Source organism: Stegostoma tigrinum, chromosome 44 (assembly GCF_030684315.1).
Source record: "Stegostoma tigrinum isolate sSteTig4 chromosome 44, sSteTig4.hap1, whole genome shotgun sequence".
Taxonomy (NCBI): Eukaryota; Metazoa; Chordata; class Chondrichthyes; order Orectolobiformes; family Stegostomatidae; genus Stegostoma; species Stegostoma tigrinum.
The window spans coordinates 6,830,904-6,853,798 of NC_081397.1; the positions used below are offsets into that span (position 1 = coordinate 6,830,904).

Sequence of the window (22,895 nt, forward strand, 5' to 3'; positions counted from 1 at the left end):
AAATGGGAGTCAGTGACTGAGCGAAGTCGGAGGAAGTGACTAGGTGAAATGGGATGCAGTGACTGAGTAAAATGGGATGCAGTCACTGAGTGAAATGGGATGCAGTCACTAAGTGAAATGGGATGCTGTGACTGATGGAAATGGGATGCTGTGACTGATGGAAATGGGATGCTGTGACCGAGGGTAGTGTGATGCAGTGACTGAGGTTCATGGGAAGCAGTGACTGAGCGTCATGTGATGCAGTGAGTGAGGGCCATGGGAAGCGGTGACTGAGGGAAATGGTATGCAGTGACAGTGGGGAATAGGGTGCGGTGACTAAGGGAAATGGATGCACTGTCTCAGTTGAATAGGATTCACTGTCTCAGTTAAATAGGATGTAGTGACTGAGTCAAATGGGATGCAGTGACTGAAGGAAATGAGATGCAGTGACTGAAGGAAAGTAGATGCAGTTACTGAGGGTAACTAGATGCAGTGACTGTGGGAAATGGAATGCTGTGACTGAGGGTAATGGGATGCACCGTCTCAGTTCAATGAGATTCACTGTCTCAGTTAAATGGGATGCAGTGACTGAGTGAAATGGGATGCTCTGACTGAGTGAAATGGGATGCTGTGACTGAGGGAAATGGGTTGCAGTGACTGTGGGAAATGGGTTGCAGTGACTGCGTGAAATGGGTTGCAGTGACTGCGTGAAATGGGATGGAGTGACTGAGGGTAATGTGATGCAGTGACTGAGTTCAATGCGATGCAGTTAATGGCGGAAGGAGATGCAGTGACTATGGGAAATGCGATGCAGTGACTGAGTGAAATGGGATGCAGTGACTGAGTGAAATGGGATGCCGTGACTGAGTGAAATGGGATGCTGTGACTGAGTGAAATGGGATGTGGTGACTGAGGGAAAGGAGATGCAGTGAATGTGGGAAATGGGATGCCGTGACTTAGGGAAATGGGATGCAGTGACTTACTGAAATGGGAGGGAGTGACTGAACGAAGTGGGAGGCAGTGACTGAGTGAAATGGGAGGCAGTGACTGAGTGAAATGGGATGCAGTGACTGAGTGTAATGGGATGCAGTGACTGAGTGAAATGGGATGCAGTGACTGAGTGAAATGGGATGCAGTGACTGAGTGAAATGGGAGGCAGTGACCGAGTCAAATAGGATGCAGTGACTGACTGAAATTGGAGGTCGTGACTGACTGAAATTGGAGCTCGTGACTGACTGAAATGGGACAGAGTGACTGAGTGAATTGGGAGGCAGTGACTGAGTGAAGTGGGTGGCTGTGACTGCGTGAAGTGGGAGGCTGTGACTGAGTGAAAAGTGATGCAGTGACTGAGTGAAAAGTGATGCAGTGACTGAGTGAAATGCGATGCAGTGACTGATGGTAATGGGATGCAGTGACTGAGGGAAATGATACACGGTGACTGAGGGAAATGGGATGCGATGACTGAGGGAAATGGAATGCGGTGACTGTGTGGAATGGGGTGCGGTGACTGACTAAAATGGGAGTGACTGAGTGAAGTTGGAGTCAGTGACTGAGTGAAGTTGGAGTCAGTGACTGAGTGAAGTGGGAGTCAGTGACTGAGTGAAGGGGGAGTCAGTGACTGAGTGAAGGGGGAGTCAGTGACTGAGTCAAGGGGGAGTCAGTGACTGAGTGAAGGGGGAGTCAGTGACTGAGTGAAGGGGGAGTCAGTGACTGAGTGAAACGGGATGCAGTGACTGAGGGTAATCTGATGCAGTGACTGAGGGTAATGGGATGCAGTCACTGAGTGAAATGGGATGCAGTCACTGAGTGAAATGGGAAGCTGTGACTGATGGAAATTGGATGCTGTGAGTGAGGGCCATGGGATGCGGTGACTGACGGAAATGGGATGCGGTGTCTGAGTGAAATGGGATGCGGCGACTGAGGGGAATGGAATGCGGTGACTGTGGGGAATAGGGTGCGGTGACTGAGGGAAATGGATGCACTGTATCAGTTGAATAGGATTCACTGTCTCCGTTAAATAGGATGTCGTGACTGAGTCAAATGGGATGCTGTGACTGCGTGAAATGGGATGCAATGACTGGGTGAATATGACGGAGTGGCTGATTGAAATGGGATGCATTGGCTGATTGAAATGGGATGCAGTGACTGAGGGTAATGGGATGCAGTGACCGAGCGAAATGTGATGCTGTGAATGTGGGAAATGGGATGCAGTGACTGAGGGAAATGGGATGCAGTGACTGAAATGGGAGGGAGTGACTGAGTGAAATGGGAGGGAGTGACTGAGTGAAATGGGAGGGAGTGACTGAGTGAAATGGGATGCAGTGACTGAGTGACGTAGGAGGCAGTGACTGAGTCAAATGGGATGCAGTGACTGAGTGAAATGGGATGCAGTGACTGAGTGAAATGGGATGCAGTGACTGAGTGAAATGGGATGCAGTGACTGATGGAAAGGGGATGCAGTGACTGAGGGTAATGGGATGCAGTGACTGAGGGCAATGGGATGCAGTGACTGAGGGTAATGGGATGCAGTGACTGAGGGCAATGGGATGCAGTGAGTGAGGGTCATGGGAAGCGGTGACTGAGGGAAATGGTATGCGGTGACTGTGGGGAATAGGGTGCAGTGACTAAGGGAAATGGATGCACTGTCTCATTTGAATGGGATTCACTGTCTCAGTTAAATGGGATGCAGTGACTGCGTGAAATGGGTTGCAGTGACTGCGTGAAATGGGTTGCAGTGACTGCGTGAAATAGGATGCAGTGACTGACTGAAATGGGATGCAGTGACTGACTGAAATGGGATGCAGTGACTGAGTGAAATGGGATTCAGTGACTGAGTGAAAAGGGAGGCAGTGACTGATGGAAATGGGATGCAGTGACTGAGTGAAATGGGATGCAGTGACTGATGGAAATTGAATGCAGCAACTGATGGAAATTGAATGCAGTGACAGAGTGAAATGGGATGCAGTGACTGATGGAAATGGGATTCACTGACTGAGGGAAATGGGATGCAGTGACTCTGGAAATGGGATGCAGTACCTGATGGATATTGGATGCAGCGTCCGTGAGAAATGGGATGCAGTGACTGAGTGAAATGGGATGCAGTGACCAAGGGAAATGAAGTGCAGTGACTCGGGGAATGGAGATGCAGTCACTGTGGGATATGGGATGCAGTGACTGACTGAAATGGGATGCAGTGACTTAGCGAAATGGGATGCAGTGACTAATGGAGTTGGAGTGCAGTGACCACATCAGATTTGGTACTGGGTCATGAGCCCGGCCAGGTGTTAGATTTCAAAGTTGGTGATCACCTTGGTGATAGCGATCAGAATTCTGTTATGTTTACTTTAGTGATGGAAAGGGATAGGTGTACACCACTGGGCAAGAGTTATATCTGGGTGAAAGGCAATTACGATGAGATTAGGCAAGATTTAGAGAGCATAGGATTGGGAAGGAAACTGCAGGGGATGGGCCCAGTAGAAATGTGGAGCTTATTCAATGAAAAGCTCCTGTGCTTCCTAGATAAGTATGTACCTGTCAGGCAGGGAGGAAGCTGTAGAGCACGGAAGCCATGGTTTACGAAGGAAGTGGAATCTCTGGTCAAGAGGAGGCAGAAGGCTTCTGTTACTATAAGATGTGAATGCTCAGTTGGGGTGCTTGAAGGTTACAAGGTAGCCAGGAAAGACCGAAAGAGAGATCTCAGAAGAGCCAGGAGGAGACATGAGAAGTTGTTGGCGGATAGGATCAGGGTAAACCGTAAACTTTTCTGTCGGTATTTAAGGAATACAAGAATGAGAAAAGTAAGATTAGGTCCAATTAAGGATAGTAGTGGTAAGTTGTGTGTGGAGTCAGATGAGATAGGGGAAGCGCTAAATGAATATTTTTCAACAGTATTCACTCTAGAAAACAACAATGTTGTCGAGGAGAATGCAGAGATACAGGCTACTGGACTAGGTGGGATTGAGGTTCACAAGGAAGAGGTATTTGAAATCCTACAGAGGGTGAAGATAGCTATGACCCCTGGGCCGGATGGGATTTATCCTCGGGGAATCCGGGGAGGAGATTGCCGAGCCTTTGGCATTGATCTTTAACTCATCATTGTCTGCAGGAATAGTGCCCGATGACTGGAGGATAGCAATTGTGGTTCTTCTGTTCAAGAAGGGGAGTAGAGACAACCCTGGTAATTATCGGCCAGTGAGCCTTACCTCAGTTGTTGGTAAAGTGTTGGAAAAGGTTCTGAGGGATAGGATTTACAATCATCTAGAAAAGAATGAATTGATTAGGGATAGTCAGCACAGTTTTGTGAAGGGTAGGTCGTGCCTCACAAACCTTATTGAGTTCTTTGAGAAGGTGATCAGACAGGTAGATGAGAGTAAACCGGTTGATGTGGAGTATATGGATTTCAGCAAGGCGTTCGATAAGGTTCCCCAAAACAGACTATTGTACAAAATGCAGAGGAATGGAATTGTGGGAGATACAGCAGCTTGGATCGGAAATTGGCCTGCTGAAAGAAGACAGAGTGTGGTAGTTGATGGGAAACGTTCATCCTGGAGACCAGTTACTGGTGGTGTACCGCAAGGGTGGGTGTTGGGTCCACTGCTGTTTGTCATTTTTATAAATGACCTGGATGAGGGCGTAGAAGGATGGGTTAGTAAATTTGCAGACGACACTAAGATAGGTGGAGTTGTGGAGAGTGACAAAGGATTGGTTGCAGAGAGACATAGATAAGCTGCAGAGCTGGGCTGAGAGGTGGCAAATGGAGTTTAATGCAGACAAGTGTGAGGTGATGCACATCGGCAGGAGTAACCGGAAGGCAAAGTACAGGGCTAATGGTAAGATTCTTAGGAGTATACATGAGCAGAGAGATCTCGGTGTCCATGAACACAGATCCTTGAAAGTTGCCACCCAGGTTGACAGGGCTGTTAAGAAGGCCTACAGTGTTTTAGCTTTGATTAATAGAGGGATCGAGTTCCGGAACCGAGAGGTTATGGTGAAGCTGTACAAAACTCTGGTGCGGCCGCACTTGGAGTATTGTATACAGTTCTGGTCACCGCATTATAAGAAGGATGTGGAAGCTTTGGAAAGGGTGCAGAGGAGATTTACTAGGATGTTGCCTGGTATGGAGGGAAGGTCTTACGAGGAATGGCTGAGGGACTTGAGGGTGTTTTCATTTGAGAGAAGAAGGTTGAGAGGTGACTTAATTGAAACATATAAAATAATCAGAGGGTGAGATAGGGTGGATAGGGAGAGCCTTTTTCTTAGGATGGTGACGGTGAGCATGAGGGGGCATAGCTTTAAATTGAGGGGTGAAAGATGTAGGACAGATGTCAGAGGTAGTTTCTTTACTCAGAGAGTAGTAAGGGATTGGAACGCTTTGCCTGCAACGGTAGTAGATTTGCCAACTTTCGGTACATTTAAGTGGTCATTGGACAAGCATATGGACGTACATGGAACAGTGCAGGTTAGATGGGCTTGAGATCGACATGACAGGTCGGCACAAGATCGAGGGCCGAAGGGCCTGTACTGTGCTGTAATGTTCTATGTTCTATGTTCTATGGCTCGCTCTCCCTGTACTCCGTGTGATTTAACTTCCCTACTGGACCTCTGTGAGGAACCTTCTTGAACGCCTGACTGAAGCCCATATACGTCCATCTTTCTGCCTTAATCAATGCTCTTCATTACTACTTTAAAAAACTCATTCAAATTACATGAGTTATGATTTCCTGTGCACATGTGTCCTCGGATCCCATGGACTGTTTCCTGTTCTAACAGTCTTCAAATGGGGGATCTTGTCAAAAGCTTTGCTGATGCCCAAGTAGACTGTATCAAATGCATTGCCCTCATCCACACACCTAGTTAGCTCTTCAGTCATAGATTCATAGAGTCATACAGCACCGAATCAGGACCTTCAGCCCCAATCATCTGTACTGACCAGGTGTCCCAAACTTAACCGGTCCCATTTGCCTGCGTTTGGTATCCGTCTAAACCTTTCCTCATTGTGTACCTGTCCAAATGTCTTTTAAATACTGTAATATTATCTGCCTCTACCACGTCTGTTGGCAGCTCATTGCATTCACGCACCACCCTCTGTGTGCGACAAGTTGCCTCTCGGGTCACTTTTAAATCTTTCCCCTTTCACATTTGAACCTACTCCCTTCTAGCTTTGGACTCCCCGACCTTGGCTATTCCCCTTATCAATGCCCATCATGATTTTTTACACCTCTGGAAAGTCACCCCTTCGTCTCCGATACGCCTGGGAAAAAGTCCGAGCCTATCCACCACTCCTCGTAAACCCTCCAGTCCCGGCAATGACCTTTTGTAATTATTTTTGCACTCTGTATAGTTTAACAGCATTCTTCCTACGGCAGGGTAACCAGAATTCACTGAAGTATTATGACATAGAACATAGAACATTACAGCGCAGTACAGGCCCTTCGGCCCTCGATGTTGCGCCGACCTGTGAATCCAACCTGAAGCCCATCTAACCGACACTATTCCATTACCATCCATATATTTAGCAATGTTCATTTAAATGCCCTTAAACTTGGCAATCTACTCCTGTTGCAGGCAGGGCATTCCGCACCCATACTACTCTCTGAATAAAGAACCTCCCTCTGACATGTGTCCCATATCTATCTCACCTCAATTTAAACCTATCTCCACTCGTGCTCGCCATCACCATCGAGGAAAAAGGCTGTCGCTGTCCACCCTATCTAATCCTCTGATTATCTTGTATGTCTCCATTAAGTTGCCTCTTCACCTTCTTCTGACAAAAACAGCCTCAAGTCTCGAAGCTTTTCCTCATAAGACCTTCCTTCCACACCAGACAAGATCCTAACAAACCCCCTCTAAATCCTTCCGATAATGTGGCGATCAGAACTGTACGCAATACTCCAAGCGCGGCTGCACCAGTGTTTTGTACAGCTGCAACATGACCTCATGGCTCCGAAACTCAATCTCTGTACCAATAAAACCTAACACGCCGTACGCCTTTTGAACAAGCCTATCAATCTGCGTGGCAATTTTCAGGGATCTACACACATGGACACCGAGATCTCTCTGCTCATCCACACCACCAAGATTCTGGGCAGCACGGTGGCTCAGTGGTTCGCATTGCAGCCTCGGGCAATCGTCTGTGCGAAGTTTGCACGTTCTCCCCGTGTCTGCTTGCATTTCCTCCGGGTCCTCCGGTAAAGGCGGATAAGGGAGAGGAGGGGAATATGTGTCTGGTGGCGGCATCCTGCTGGTGGTGGTGGAAATGGTGCCTGATGTTTGTATGGATGTGGGCATGTGGGTTGATAGGTAAGATCAAGTGGAAGCTTATTGCTGTCTTGGGAGGGAAGAGAAAAGGTGAGGGCAAAAGTGCGGGAGCTGGGTTGGACACAGTTGAGGGCCTTGTTGACCGCGGAGCCGGGGAATCCTCAGTTGAGGAAGAAGGTGGACATTTTGCAGGCTCCCTTGTTGATGTTGGCCTCATGAGAACATATTCGATGGAGATGGAGGAAGTGAAAGAAGAGGTTGGAGTCTTTACAGAAAGTGGGGTGTGAGGATATATAGACCAGGTAGCTGTGAGAGTCAGAGAGTTTGTAATGGATATTAGTGCGAAGCCTACCCCCAGGAATGGAAGCAGAAATGTTGAGGAAGGGAAGGGTGGAGTCAGAGATAGAGCAGGTGAAAGTGAGGGCAGGACGGAAATTGGAGGCGAAGTTGATGAAGTTTTCCAATTTCAGACAAGAGAGAGAAGCAGCCGGATGATATCATTGATGTATCGGAGAAAGTGTTGTGGGTGGGAATGTTCCACGTACCCCGTGAAGAGACAGGTATAACTCGGGCCCATGCAGGTGCCCGGAGCTGCTCCTCTTACCCGAAGAAAATGAGAGGAGTTAAACAAGAAGTTGTTGAGGGTGAGGATGAGGTCGACCAAGTGGAGGAGGGTGGTGGTGTGAGGGGAATGTTCAGTTCTTTGCTCCAGGTAGAAGAGGACAGCCCGTAGAACCTCCCGGTGGGGAATGGATGTGTAAAGGAATTACAGGTTCATGGTAAAGAGGACGCAGCTGGAACCGGCAAACTGATGTTTTTAAACCTGCGTAAGATGTCAGAGTATTTCTGGATGTACGTGGGCAGGGCTTGGACCAGGGGACAGAAGATTGAGTCAAGGTAGGAAGAGATGAGTTCTGTGGGGCAGGAACAGGCTGAAACAATGGGTCTGCCAGGACAGTCTCATTTGTGGATTTTTAGGGGGCGTAGGAGCAACCTGTGGGGAGCTGTGGCCTTTCAGCTTGGAAGCAGAGGGGGAAGATCACTGGACAGACCAAGATCAGTTACTGTAGTAGATACAATGGCCCGGTGCGGTCATGATCCAGGAGAAGTCGGAGGAGGTATCTGAGAGCTGGCGCTCAGCCTCTGCAAGATAGACTTCAGCTCACCAGACCACAGCAGCACCACCTTATCGGCAGGCTTAATAACAAAGTCAGGGTGAGATATGAGTGCGTGGAGGGCAGTCAGTTGGGCAGGACGTAGGTTGGGTTTGGTGCGGGGAACAGAGAAATTGAGGTGATATCACGTCGACAGTTCTCAATGAACAGATTGAGTGCACCTGCATTCCCACCTTAACAATTCTGCACTGAGGGGGTCTGCACTGAGGGGTGCCATTAACTGTATATTTTTCCGTAATAGTTGATTTCCCAAAGTGGAGCATCTCACATTTAATGGATTAAAATCCACTTGCAGTTTCTGCAACTGATCTGTATCCTTTTATGACGTCTACACTCATCACGATTCTACCAATCATTCTATTGTCTGCAAACTTGCTAACCCATCCATCTATATTTTCACCTCAGTCATTTTGTATAGACCACAAACAGCAGAGGTCCCAGCACAGATCCCTGCGGAACACCAATCGTCCTGGATCTACAGCCTGAAAAGCACCTTTCCACCACTTGCCTCTGTCTTCTCTGGGCAAGCCAGTTGTGAATCCAAGCATCCAAGCCACCATGGACTCGGTGCATCTTAATTTTCTGGATGATCCTACCATGAGGCACCTTGTTGAAAGTATTGCTGAAATCCATGAAAACAATATCCACTGCTCTACCTTCATTGATCACATTCGTCACCTCCTCAAAAAATTCAGTCAAGTTAGGAAGACATGACCTGCCCTGCACAAAGCCATGCTGACTGTCCCTAATTAGGCCATGCTGTTCCAAATACAGATAAATACAATCCCTAAGAATTCTCTCCAATAGCTTCCCAATGAACGATGAGAAACTCGCTAGTCGAGAGTTTCCTGGATTGACCCTATTTCCCTTCTTGAACAGAAGAAGAACATTTAGCAACTTGCTAATCTTCCAGTACCCCTCCAGTGGCTACCAAGGATACAAAGATATTGCTGACTGCCCCGACAATCTCCTCTCTCACCTCGCTCAAAAACCTTGAGTAGATACCATTGGGTCCTGAGGACTTATCCACCTTAATGCTCTTTCTTGATTTCAAAATGCTGTTATCATATTCGCATGCTCCACACAAATCCCACTATCCTCCATACCCTTCGCCTGAGTGAATAGTGATGCACAGTACTCATTTAGGATCTTGCCCACATCCTCTGCTTCCAAACACAAGTTCTCTCCTTTATCCTGAATGGTCGTACCTTCTTGCTATTTATCCCCTTGTTTTAGATGTATGCACAGAATGCCTTGGGATTTCCTTCAACCCTCCTTGCCAAGGTCATTTCATAGCCTTTCTTTCTCTGCTTTCTTTATGTCGGCCCTGTTCGATTTTAGCTTCGTAAACCTGACATATTTTTGTTTTTCCCTTTTGACGAACTTCACAACCTCCCCAATTATCCAAGGGTCTTTTACCTTGCCATCCTTGTCCTTCCTCCTTCCTGATCCTAAACTCATAAGCAGGCCTTCAAACAATTCCCATATGGCAAATGTGACAGCTCCTCCCAATTAACACTCCCCAGCTCCTACCTAAAACTGATATAATTTACTCTCCCCCAAGGTCCTGACTTGTCCTTCTTCATAGCAATCTTAAAATTGAAGGAGTTGTGATCACTATTTCCAAAATGCTTTCCCACCCTTCTCACCAGTTACCTGACCAGGACAAAGTCCAGTATGGCCCATCTTCTATCCACATACTGTGTCAAGAAACTCTCTTGGATAGTCTTAACAAATTCAGCCTCATTTAAACTCTTGTTGTAAGGGAGTCCCAGTCAATACCGGGGAGGTGAAATTCACTGACTGTGACAACTCTGAGTTATTGCATCGTTTCAAAAGCTGCCTACATATTTGTTCCTCAGTGTGTCAGTGGCTACAGGGGAGCAGGCTATTAGTTTAATCTGATCAGAGTGATTGTGTCTATCTTATTTTTCAATGCTACCTCTATTGCCTCAGTGGGCAAGCCCTCCAGAATGTCCTTTCGAGGTGTAGATGTAACATTTCCCACAGGTTCGGAGTGCACCTCCTTCTTTTACCTTCCCCTCTATCTTGTCTAAAGCAATGAAACCCTGGAACATTGAGCAGCCAGTCCTGTCTCTGTCTCAACCAAGCCTCTGTAATGGCCTCAACATCAGAGTCCCATGTACTGATCCAGGCTCTAAGCTCATCTGCCTTACCTATAATACTCCTTGCACTGAAATAAACATATTTCAGCTTGTTCATGCCATCATGTTCATGTACCTGTCTCTGGCTGCCATTCTTTTCTGATTTATTGGTCCTAGCATGTACCTGCCATCAATTCATCTGCTTGCTGACCTGCTGCTCTGGTTCCCAGCTGCCTGCCAGTCTTTAAATCCTCCCAAGTAGCACTAGCAAACCTCCCTGTTGAGGGTATTTGTTCCCGTTCAGTTTAGGTACAACCCATCCCTCTTACACAGGTCACCCCTTGCCCAAGAAGCGGTCGCAATTATCCATGAAGCTGAAAGCCTGCCCCCAGTACCAGCTCCTTAACCAATGCATTCATCTCACCTATCTTTCTCTGACTTAACTCACTAACATGTGGCACTCATGGCAACCCATAAATTATTACCCTCTAGGTCCTGCCTTTCAGCCTCTTTGCCAACTCCTTGTACACAGTCCGCAGGATCACATCCCTCTTTCTACCTACGTCATTGGTACCAATGTGCACAATGGCCTCTGGCTGCTCACCCTCCCCGTTAAGAATTTGTTGCAACCACTCAGAGATTTCCTTGACCTTGGCACCAGGGAGGCAACACACAGCCCTGGTATCTCAAATGTGGCTGCAGAAACTATGCCCCCAACGAATGAGTCTCCAACCACGATCACTCACTTGGATTTACCTGACCCTGTCCCACAGCAGGGCGGTTTGTACAACGGACCTGGCTACTGCTGATTATATAACCGTTCCGGTTTAGTTTTAGATCAGTGTTAACCTTGATGAAGTGGATAGCCAAGCACCTCAGTGGTCTACAGTACAGGAGAAATAAATTCTTAAGCTCACGGATTCTGTGAGAGTCAAAGACAAGCACTGAATTTTTCTAACCTCATTTCCAACACCTGGCCCATCGCCCTGCATGGCTTGGATAACACTTGCACATTTAAACCAAATGTAAGGATGATGGTAAGGACATGGAATTTTGTGATATGGTCATATTCTCTCTTGTTGGAGCTGATTGCTGCTTAGCACTTGTGTGGTGCAAATGTTACTTATCCTTTGTCAGGCCAAGCCTGATAATTGTCCAAGTCTCACTGTATTTTCTCATCGTTGACTTCACTGTTGGAAAAGTCATGAATTCTGCTGGACACCTGGACAATATTCAATGAACATTCATGTCTCCACTTTGGTTCAAGTGAAGACATGACTTCAACCAGTGCAGGTATCCAGTGAATGCCACTGACTCAACTTCCTATTCCTCTGCTGAACACCACATTCAATCAGAAGTTGCCAGGGTGGAAATGACAGATTGCAGTTTCCTTCCTTTTCAAGCTCAGGATCTCTGATCATATTTGTGGTAAATCCTGAATGAGGTTGCGAGAAGTGTGGCATGACGAAAAGTAAACTGAGCCTCAGTGTGCAGCTGTTTGACAGCACTGTCATCCAGATGTTGCATTACTTTGCTGATGATTGAGAATACATTGAGGTCATAATTGGTCAGGACAATTTGTCTGCCGATTGCGTGATAGGTCATCTTTCTCTGAAATGTGAGTGTCGCAAGTGTTTAAAAATGTACTGGAAAACATTTACTGTTGGTGTGCTGACCTTGGGGCACATTGTTCCAATACAGTTTGTGGGATGCTGCCAGGTGCTATGGCATTTGCAGTATCCAGAACATTCAGTCTTGTCATTGCGTGAAATAATTTGAATTGCGTGTAAGTTAAGATCTGTGATGCCTCCTCAGGATGAGCGCAAGAAGATCATCCAGACTGATGCTATGAATGGTTTCATCTGCTCCTTCACCTTTTGTTCGTAACATCTTGTAATAACTGCCATGTAGCCTGATGAGAAACTAAAGCTCATCTTGATTCATTTGCATTCGAAGGTGCCTATTTTTCCCAAACAAAAGGACCCATCACTGAGCGGGAAGTATGGAGAATGTTCTCGACATTAGTGGTGAGACAATGCTGGATCTTGACCAGCAAAACCATTGTTGTGTTGTTGAAATGCAAACAAAAATCTATATGATGTAAACTTTATTCTCAGCTAATCCCTTTCTCAAATGACAGATTCTGATGTCGGTAACTGGAAAGCCTCCATTGTTGGAGGACGAGAAGCCGTATCCAATTGAAGCAGCACAGGCTTCTGCGATGACTGTGGAAACCACTGCTTCTGCCTTGCTTCAAGCGTTGTCAAGGAATGATATTGACTATGCAACACCGATTGCGAGGTGGCTAACGATGTAACAGAACTATGGTGGTGGATTTCACTCGACGCAGGTAAATGCTTGAGATCACAACAACAGGCATTCAGATATTTCCATTGATCATGTTACTAACTGGTGGTTGTTGCAGTTTGCAATCAAACTGGACACTGCATTTTCATCTGCAGGTTTGGTGCATTGGCACAAATTCCAGCTCTTCAATGGTGTTAATCCTTGGTTAAATTCTTACATGCACTTTGTCTGTGCATCAGTTTTCCTTTTGGCATTGTCCTTGAAAAGTACCTGTTTGTGCAAACCTTCACTTACTTGTCATAGGATCATTGAGGGACAGCATAATAGAGTGCTATGGCAATGGAACAGACCCTTCAGCAAATTGTATGTGCCCTCACAAGATGCGAGTCCCGAACTATTCTCATCACATTTCCCAGCACTCGACCCAGAGCCTTGTATGCCTTGGTATCGCAAATGACCAATCAAAGACTTGTTAAGTGTTATCATGGTTTCTGCCTCTACCATCCACACAGTCGGTGCGTTCCACATTCTCACCACAGTTTGGGTGCAAAAACAAGTCAGTTTCCTCGAGAGATAGTAGGAACTTGCCAATTCTGGAGAATCTGAGAGAACAAGGAGTAGAACTGGATGAACACAGCGGGCCGAGCAGCATCAGAGAAGCAAGAAAGCTGATGTTTCGGGTCGACACCCTTCTTCAAAAATGGTGGGGGGAGAAGGGGATTCTGAAAAAAATAGGGAGAAGTGGGGAGGCAGACAGAAGATTGGTAAAGGAGAAGTTAGGTGAATTGTCCTGTGCTGTCCACTTACTGTCCCCTGCTCCAGAATCATAGAATAAGAGAATTCTCCAGAATTAGACCATAAGGCCATGAGACATAGGAGTGGAGGTAAGGCCATTCGGCCCATCAAGTCCACTCCGCCATTTAAATCATGGCTGATGGGCATTTCAACACCACTTCCCTGCACTCTCCGCGTAGCCCTTGATTCCTTTTGAGATCAAGAATTTGTCGATCTCTGCCTTGAAGGCGTCCAACATCCCGGCCTCCACTGCACTCTGCGGCAATGAATTCCACAAGCCCACCACTTTCTGCCTGAAGAAATGTCGTCTGATTTCAGTTTTAAATTGACCCCCTCGAATTTTAAGGCTGTGCCCACGGGTCCTCGTCTCCCCTCCTAACGGAAACAACCTCCTAGCGTCCACCTCTTCTAAACCATACATTATCTTGTAAGTTTTTATTAGTTCTCCCCTCAACCTTCTAAACTGTAGTGAGTACAATCCCAGGATCCTTAGCCATTCATCATAGGTTAAGCCTACCATTCCAGGGATCATCCGTGTGAATTGGACAAGCACTTCATTCCATTGTGTCTGTAACCACTGAAGCCACACTAAGTTCACATTCGGCTCATGTTTTAGCAATAGGCCCGTTGCCTTGAATGTTATTTCATTTTAAGTGCTGTACCAACCCTTTTTCTTTAATGTGAAAAGATTATCCACCACCTCAACTAAAGTCCCAGACAATGAATTCCAAACCCCAAGCACCTTCTGGGTGTCTTTTCTTTCCTGAAATTCCTTCTGAGCTTTTAGCTTAAATGTATGTATCTCTTCCCCCTGGCCCCCCGACCTCCCACCCCATGAATGGTCGTTTTGCTTCCCTCGCCTAGACCCATTAGAATGCAGACCATTTTTTCAGGACCTTCTTCAACCTTCTCTCTTTGGAAGAAAACAAGCCAACCTTATCCAGATAAAACAGTGATGCTGCCTGGCCTGCAGTGTTCCTCCAACTCCACGCTGTGTTATCTCAGACTCCAGCATTGACAGTTCTTGTTATCTCAAACTTATCCAGACTCTCCATCGAGTTAAAATGCTTCACCCCCTCAGAACATCCTGATGAATGTCCTCCACACATGCTCAAATGCAATCACCTGTTTTGTATAATGAAGAGACCATTAGAACATCGAACAGTACAGCGCAGTACAGGCCGTTCGGCCCTCGATGTTGTGCCGACCCGTCGTACCGATCTGAAGCCCATCTAACCTACGCTATTCCATGTACGTCCATATGCTTATCCAATGACGACTTAAATGTACCGAAAGTTGGCGAATCTACTACCGTTGCAGGCAAAGCGTTCCATTCCCTGACTACTGAGTAAAGAAACCACCTCTGACATCTGTCCTATATCTTTCACCCCTCAATTTAAAGCTATTCTTTCACCCTTCAATTTAAAGCGAGAGCAGAACTGCACTCAGTCCTTCAGCTGGGGCCTAACCAAACTCCTGCACAGCTCTTCAGCCATTTGCTTTCCTAACTGTCCCTTTAAGCTGCCATGCCATGTTCAGCAATCTGTGCACAAGCACCCCAAGATCACACCATTGCTCTGACCTTCCTGGTGTCCTGGCATCCATTGAAAGATTCCTTGCCATGTTAGTTCTTCCAAATTGCATTACCATGCACTTAGCAGTGTTAACACTCCATCTACCACTGACCTGCCCATTTGACCAATGTATAACTTTGGATTGAACTTGCTGTATTTTCCTGGACCCCACGAGCTTTTACCTTCTTTGCCAGGCTCCCATGTGAGACCCTGTCCAAGTCTTTGCTGAAATCTGTTTTCACTGCATCAATTCCCATCTACACACTCCGTCACCTCTTTGAAAGGATCATCTAGGTTTGTGAGGCATGACCTCCCTCTGACAAAGCTATGCTGACCGTTGCTGATCAAACCCCGCTTCTTTCCAAGGAAATTAAGCCTGCCGTTCAGAATATTCTCCAATATTTTCCTATCTACTGATGTGATACTCACCAGACTGTAATACTCTGCTTGATGTTTGTCATGCATTTTGATAAGTGGAACTATGTTACTTGTTCTCCAGGTAATTCTTCTGATTTTAAATTCACCGGATCACCTTACATGTCCCCAGTCTCTGTTAATTCTGCTCAGGAATTGTGTGCCAAAATGCTCCTTCTCACATGTAAAAGGTGATGTGAATTTCTCGTTTAACACCTGACAATTGCTGTCCAGTTCAAACCATACATTTGCCTCTTCATCCCTCATGAGACCTGGTTTTCCCTGGATTTTCTCTTTCGCTCTGAGACACTTGTAGAAGATTTTGAGATTCTCCCTGATCCTAATCCTGGTCACCAGCGTTCTGTTGCCCTCTATTTGTTCTCTTAATTGCTATGACAAGATCCCCCTGCACACTATACATCATCATCATGGTGGTTTCTCGCAGATGTGGATGACATCTCCCACTCTCAGGCTGAATCTACGGGTGGCTGTACAGACCGATGCAGCTACCGTAGGCTCTGTTGCACTTGGGGCAGAAGGCGGTCGTGGGAAGGGGTGAGGGCGTTGTTGATGTAGCTGCATGGCTTCCGCTGCTTCCAAATCAAGCCTCGAGGTGTTGATGCCTTCCCAGGTGCTCCTCAGGCATCGGACCGTCTTCGGCCGGTGATTCTCGGTGTCTGCAGGAATGTTGCACTTCACCGTTGAGGCCTTGAGTTTATCACCGAGTGCTTCCTCTGCACATCTGGGTCTCGCCTACTGTTTTGAAGCTGGGATTAGAACATGCGGGGAGTCTCGTGTCAGTCATACAGATGAAGTGTCCAGCCCATTGTGGCTGATCGAGGATGGTCAGTGCCTCAGTGCTGGGGATGTTGGCCTGGTTGATGTCAGTGTGTCTACAGGGACTCTGTTGATTTATTCCCTTGATAACTGTTATACACCTCCCTTTTCCTTCTTATCTGATCCAAGAACAAAGAAAATTACAGCACAGGAACAGGCCCTTCGGCCCTCGAATCCTACGCCAATCGAGATCCTCTGTCTAAACCTGTCGTCTATTTTGTCAGGGTCTTTGCTCCCTGCCCATCCATGTACCTGTCCAGGTACATCTTAAAAGACCCTATCGTGTCTGCGTCTTCAAGCTCTGCTGGCAACGCATTCCAGGCACCCACCACCCTCTTCCGAAAGAACTTCCCTTGCATATCTCCTTGAAACTTTCCTCCTCTCGGTTTGAACTCATGACCCCTTGTAATTGAGTCAATAACTCTGGGGGAAAAAGCTTCTTGCTATCCACCTTGTCTGTATCCCTCATGATTTTGTAGCCCTCAATCAGGTTCCCCCCTCAATCTCCGTCTTTCTCATGAAAATAATCCTAATCTACTCAACCTCTCTTCATAGCTAGCACCCTCCATACCAGGCAACATCCTGGTTAACCTCCTCTGCACCCTCTCCAAAGCATCCACTTTCTTTTGGTAATGAGGCGGCCAGAACTGGACGGAGTACTCCAAGTGTGGCCGAACCAAAGTCTTATACAACTGCAAAATGACCTGCCAACACTTGTACTCGATACCCCGTCCGATGAAGGAAAGCACACCATATGCCTTCTTAACCACTCTGTTGACCTGCATTGCCAACTTCATGGAACAATGGACCTGAACACCCAGATCTCCCTGAACATCAATTTTCAGGGAGAGGGGGAAGGCAGATTGAAGATGGACAGAGGGGAAGATAGGTGCAGAGGAGACAGATGAGCAATAAGGAAGGAGAGGATCAAATATGAAGGAAGGCTAGCTAGTCATATTAGAAATCACAGTGAAAACTTCTTTCAATACATAAGAAACAAACATGAGGCAAAAGTAGACACTGGGCCGCTCCAAATTGATGCTGGAAGGCTGGTGATGGGAGATAAGGAAGTAGCTGAAGGACTTAATAAGTACTTTGTGTCAGTCTTCACAGTGGAAGACATGAGTAGTATGCCAACAATTAGGGAGAGTCAGGGGGCAAAGTTGAGTATGGTAGGCATTACAAAAGAGAAAGTGCTAGAAAAGCTAAAAAGTCTAAAAATTGCTAAATCTCCTGGCCCCGATGGGCTACATTGTAGAGTTCTGAGGAAGGTGGCTGAGGAAATAGCAGAGGCTTTGGATGTGATCTTTCAAAAGTCCCAGATGATTAGAAAATTGCTGTTGTAACCCCCTTGTTTAAGAAAGGATCAGGGCAAAAGATGGAAAATTACAGGCCGATTAACCTGACCTCGGTAGTTGATAAAATTCTTGAATCGTTGTCAAGGATGAGATTTTGAAATTCCTGGAAGTGCAGGGTCAGATTAGAACAAGTCAGCATGGATGTAGTAAGGGGAGGTCGTGCCTGCCAAACCTGTTAGAATTCTTTGAAGAGGTAACAAGTATGTTAGACCGGGGAAACCCAGTAAATGTTGTTTATCTAGACTTCCAAAAGGCCTTTCATAAGTGTCTCACGGAAGGCTGCTGAGCAAGGTGAGGGCCCATGGTGTTTGAGATGAGCTACTGGCTTGGATTGAGGATTGGCTGTCTGATAGAAGGCAGAGAGTTGGGATAAAAGGCTGTTTTTCGGAATGGCAACCGGTGACGATTGGTGTCGCAGGTTTCGGTGTCGGGGCCGCAGCTGTTCACCTTACGTATTGATGATCTGGATGAAGGGACCGGGGTCATTCTGGCGAAGTTTTCCGATGATACGAAGATAGGTGGACAGGCAGGTAGTACTGAGGAGGTGGAGAGGCGGCAGAAAGAGTTAGACAGTTTAGGAGAGTGGTCCAGGAAATGGCTGATGAAATGCAATGTGAGTAAATGTGGGGTTTTGCACTTTGGTAAGAAGAATACAGGCGTGGACTATTTTCTAAATGGTGAGAAAATTCGTAAAGCTCAAGTACAAAGGAATCTAGAAGTGTTGGTCCAGGATTCTCTAAAGGTTAACTTGCAGGTAGAGTCCGTAATTAAGAAAGTGAATGTAATGTTGTCCTTTATCGCAAGAGGGTTGGAATATAAAAGCAGCGATGTGCTTCTGAGGCTTTATAAAGCTCTAGTTAAGCTCCATTTAGAATACCGTGTCCAATTTTGAGCCGCACACCTCAGAAAGGACATACTAGCCCTGGAGCGTGTCCAGCGGAGATTCACACGGAATATCCCTGGAGTGGTAGGTTGGACATACGATGAACGGCTAAGGATCCTGGGATTGTACTCATCAGAGTTTAGAAGGTTGAGGGGAGATCTAATAGAAACTTACAACATAATGTCTGCCTCGGAAGGGGTGGACGCTAGGAAGTCGTTTCCGTGAGGCCGGGAGACGAGGACCCATGGGCACAGCTTTAAAATTAGAGGGGGTAAATTTCAAATGGAAATGAGATGACATTTGTAAAGCCAGAGAGTGGCGGGCCTTGTGGAAATCATTGCCATGGAGTGCAGTCGGGGCCAGGACGTTGGATGCCTTCAAGGCAGAGATTGACAAATTCTTGATCTCACGAGGAATCAAGGGCCACGAGGAATCAAGGGCAACGGGGAGAGTTCAGGGAAGTGGAGTTGAAATGCCCCTGAGCCATGATTTAAATGGTGGAGTGGACTTGATGGGCCGAATGGCCCTACTTCCACTCCGATGTCTTCTGGTCTTAAGTAAAAGGGGCGGACATGAAGCCAGTGGAGGTGAGTGTGTGTGTGGAGGTAGGGAGGGGTTAGGTCAGTCTGGGGAGGACGGACAGGTCAAGGGGGCGGGAAGTGGTTTGGAGGTCGGGAATGGGGGTTTGGCTTGAGCTGGGAGGAGGGGAATCGGTAAGAGGAAGAACAGATGAGGGGACGAGCTGGGCTGGTTTTGGGATGCAGTGGTGGGAGGGCAGATTTTGGAGCTTGTGAAATCCACGTTGATACCATTGGTCTGCAGAGCTCCCAAGGCTCAGTTCAGGAAGGACAATAAACACTGGTCAGTCAGTCATACATCCAGCAAAAAACGTTTATTTTTTTCAAAAAATCGGATGCATCTGTTAATCAAGTGGCAAAGCATTATCGAGTTTTGAGAAGATTTGTAGCTCAGGGTTGAGGTTCTGGATGTAAGATTGCTCACTGAGCTGGAAGGTTAGTTTGCAGACGTTTCGGCACCATTCCAGGTAACAATCATCAGTGAGCATCCGGGGAAGCGCTGGAGTTAGGTCCCGCCTTCTCTTTCAGTGTTCCGGTTTCCTTGGGTTGGTGATGTCATTTCCGGTTCCTTTTCTCAGAGGATGGGAGATGGATTTGGCGCCAACGTGTTCTCCCGAGTGTAGTTTGTGTGTGGCATGAACTGCCAGAGGAGTGACAGAGGCTGTTATACTCACAGTATTTAGAAGTCATCTGCAGGGACACATGAATAGGAAGGGGCTGGAGGGATATGGGCTACAGGCTGGCAAACAGAACTAGTCAGTTACGGTATCTGGTCGGCCTGGAGGAGTTGGACTGAAGAGTCTGTTTCCCTGCTGTGCAACTCGACGACTCTGTCTCTCTCTCTCTCTCCCCCATTTTCTCCAAACCCACCCCCCCGCCACACACACAATCTCTGTCTCTCCATCTCTCTGTGTGTGCCTCACTCTGTGTCTGTGTCTCTGTCTCTCTCTGTCGTCTTGTCTCTGCCACCTCGCTGTGCACTTCTGTCTCTCTCCTCTCTCCTCTTTCACTCTGTCTCTTTGGTCTCTGTGTGCGCCCCTCTCTATCTCTCGTCTTGTATCTGGCTCCGTCTGTGTGTGCTTCTGCCGTTCTCTCTCCCCTGTCTCCCTGTCTCTCCGTCTCTCCCTGTGAACCTCTCTCTGTCCCCTCTCCCCCGCCCCCCTGTGTCTCTCTTCCTCTCTATCCGAGCCTCTCCACCCGCTCAGCAGGGAGCGTTGTGAGTTTTTTGAACGAAGTTTAAAAATCTCTATTTAAACCCAACCCATCCGCAATCAGACTGCATTTCTAATCCCCTCTCTCTCTCTCACACACACACACACACACACACACACACACTCTCTTTCTCCCTCTCAGTCAATCCCCTTCCTCTCCTGTTCCGACTCACGCCTTTCCCCCCCCCACTCCCTCGGCGACGAGTCCGCTGTCTGGATCCCTTTTCCCGGGAGGGTTCTGAGGACCCAGCTGTTCGGCAGCGGGGATCATCGCACCACGCTCCCGGACCCCTACAACCTCATGTTCTCCAGCGGCCTCCAGCATGACCACCGGGCTGGGAGCAGGCACCCGGGCTGCTGGAGCGCTCGCTGCTCAGTGGCTCGGCCCTGCGTCGGGAGCGGGGATCCAAGGTGGGAGAAGGCCTCTTCACCCGGCGCCTGGGCACAGCTGCCTGGCACCGAGCCCGCGCTCCCCGAGCATCCGGCCACGGGTCCACGACGCCTTCCGTAGCTGAGCAGCCTACAACTATGTCCTACTGCAAGGTAAGCTGTGGGGTGGTGGTTTGGGGTGAAGGGAGGATTGGGGACATGAGCACGGTCCCTGTTTCACATCGTGCGCCGCTCCTATCCCAAAGCGAGGTGTTGGGAATGGATGTTTTGGGGGTGAGAATTCCCCTCCCCGGGTGAAGGGAAGGCTGGGGACATCGGGAGGGTGTCTATTATCCAGCCTTGCGCGGGTTTCCGTAGCCGACCAGCCTGCAGCTCTCGTACCACATGGTAAAGGGAAGGAGGCGGATGGGATGGGGTCGGGGTTGGAGGATAGCCGTCCTGAAGTGAGTGGACATGGGGAGAGTCACTAGTGTGCAGCCCAGTGACTGAGTGGCCGACAGCTACTGCAAAAGGGTCGGATTAGGAGAGGGGTGTTGTAGGGAGGTTTGGGGTCACGGGCAGCGCCGCTTTCTGCAGCGAACAGCCATTGCCACAAGATTGGATGGGAGGAGGTGTTTTAGGAGCGATGGGATGCCCCCTCCCCCTGCCGCTGTGGGAAGTAGGTTCTTTATCGCACAGCCCTCCGTAGTCAAATAGCACCCGGCGACATAGGTGAGAGGCAGGAGGGCTCCCGGGGATGAGGGAAGGACACAACCACTGTCAGTATAAGGTTAGGGGGTGATCATACCCCTTCCTGGGCTGAGGGAGCTCCTGATGCCAAGCGAACAGCCGAGATGGAGCCGCAGCTCTCCGACCTCAAGGGGACCCTGTCTCAGAGGCTGGAGCATTTCCAGCCGGAGCTCGGAAGGGAAAGGGTCATCGCACCCAAAACGCTACCTCGGGACTTTTTCTTCACAGATGCTGAGCATTTCCAGCAACTTGTGTTTGCATTTCCAACCGGAGGTGGGTTTGTGGAGAGACACCATGGGACGCGAATGGGTGTGGGGTTTGATGGGGCAGTCACAGAGACTGTCGAGAGAGAGAGAGGCAACCCCTGTGTCAGGGTTTGGAAAATCTCCGGCAGTTCTTCATTTCTCTCTCAGCCGAAGGCACTGCGTGCTTTGGTTTCCTTCCTCTTGTACTCTCTGTGAATAAAGCCAGAGTGAGTTTTGTGGGCGAGAGAGAGAGTGAGGAAGGGACAGAAAGATGGAAATAAGGGAACATGACAAGGGAGTGAAATTAGAGCCAGCAGAAGGTGAGAGAGGGGGTGAGAATCAGAGGAGGGAGGAAGAGCAAGAAAACACAAACAAAGGAGAATGGGGGGTAACAAGGTGTTGATGTGGATGAACACAGCAGGACAAGCAGCATCAGAGACCGCAGGAAGCTGATGTCAGAGATGATGGGAACTGCAGATGCTGGAGAATCCAAGATAATAAAATGTGAGGCTGGATGAACACAGCAGGCCCAGCAGCATCTGAGGAGCACAAAAGCTGACGTTTCGGGCCGAGACCCCTTCATCAGAGACGGGGATGGGGTGAGGGTTCTGGAATAAATAGGGAGAGAGGGGGTGGCGGACCGAAGATGGAGAGAAAAGAAGATAGGTGGAGAGAGTATAGGTTGGGAGGTAGGGAGGGGAGAGGTCAATCCAGGGAGACGGACAGGTCAAGGAGGTGGGATGAGGTTAGTAGGTAGATGGGGGTGCGGCTTGGGGTGGGAGGAAGGGATGGGTGAGAGGAAGAACAGATTAGGGAGACAGAGACAGGTTGGACTGGTTTTGGGATGCATGGGGGTGGAGGGGAAGAGCTGGGCTGGTTGTGCGGTGCAGTGGGGGGGAGGGACGAACTGGGCTCGTTTTGGGATGCGGGAAGGGGAGATTTTGAAAATGGTCAAGTCCACATTGATACCATTAGGCTGCAGGGTTCCCAGGAGGAATATGAGTTGCTGTTCCTGCAACCTTTGGGTGGCTGGCATCATTGTGGCACTGCAGGAGGCC

At 48.1% G+C, this 22,895-nt stretch overlaps 1 protein-coding gene and 1 long non-coding RNA gene across 4 annotated transcripts in view; both read left to right on the forward strand.

Moving 5' to 3' along the window:
• Window positions 1–12,805, forward strand: part of LOC132206956 (uncharacterized) — a 120,486-nt gene extending 107,681 nt beyond the window's left edge. The window contains exon 6 of the long non-coding RNA XR_009443246.1: window positions 12,657–12,805. This is a non-coding gene — a long non-coding RNA (uncharacterized LOC132206956). The remainder of the gene's footprint in view (window positions 1–12,656) is intronic.
• Window positions 1–22,895, forward strand: part of LOC132206952 (uncharacterized) — a 259,139-nt gene that overhangs the window by 202,734 nt on the left and 33,510 nt on the right. The window lies entirely within an intron of this gene.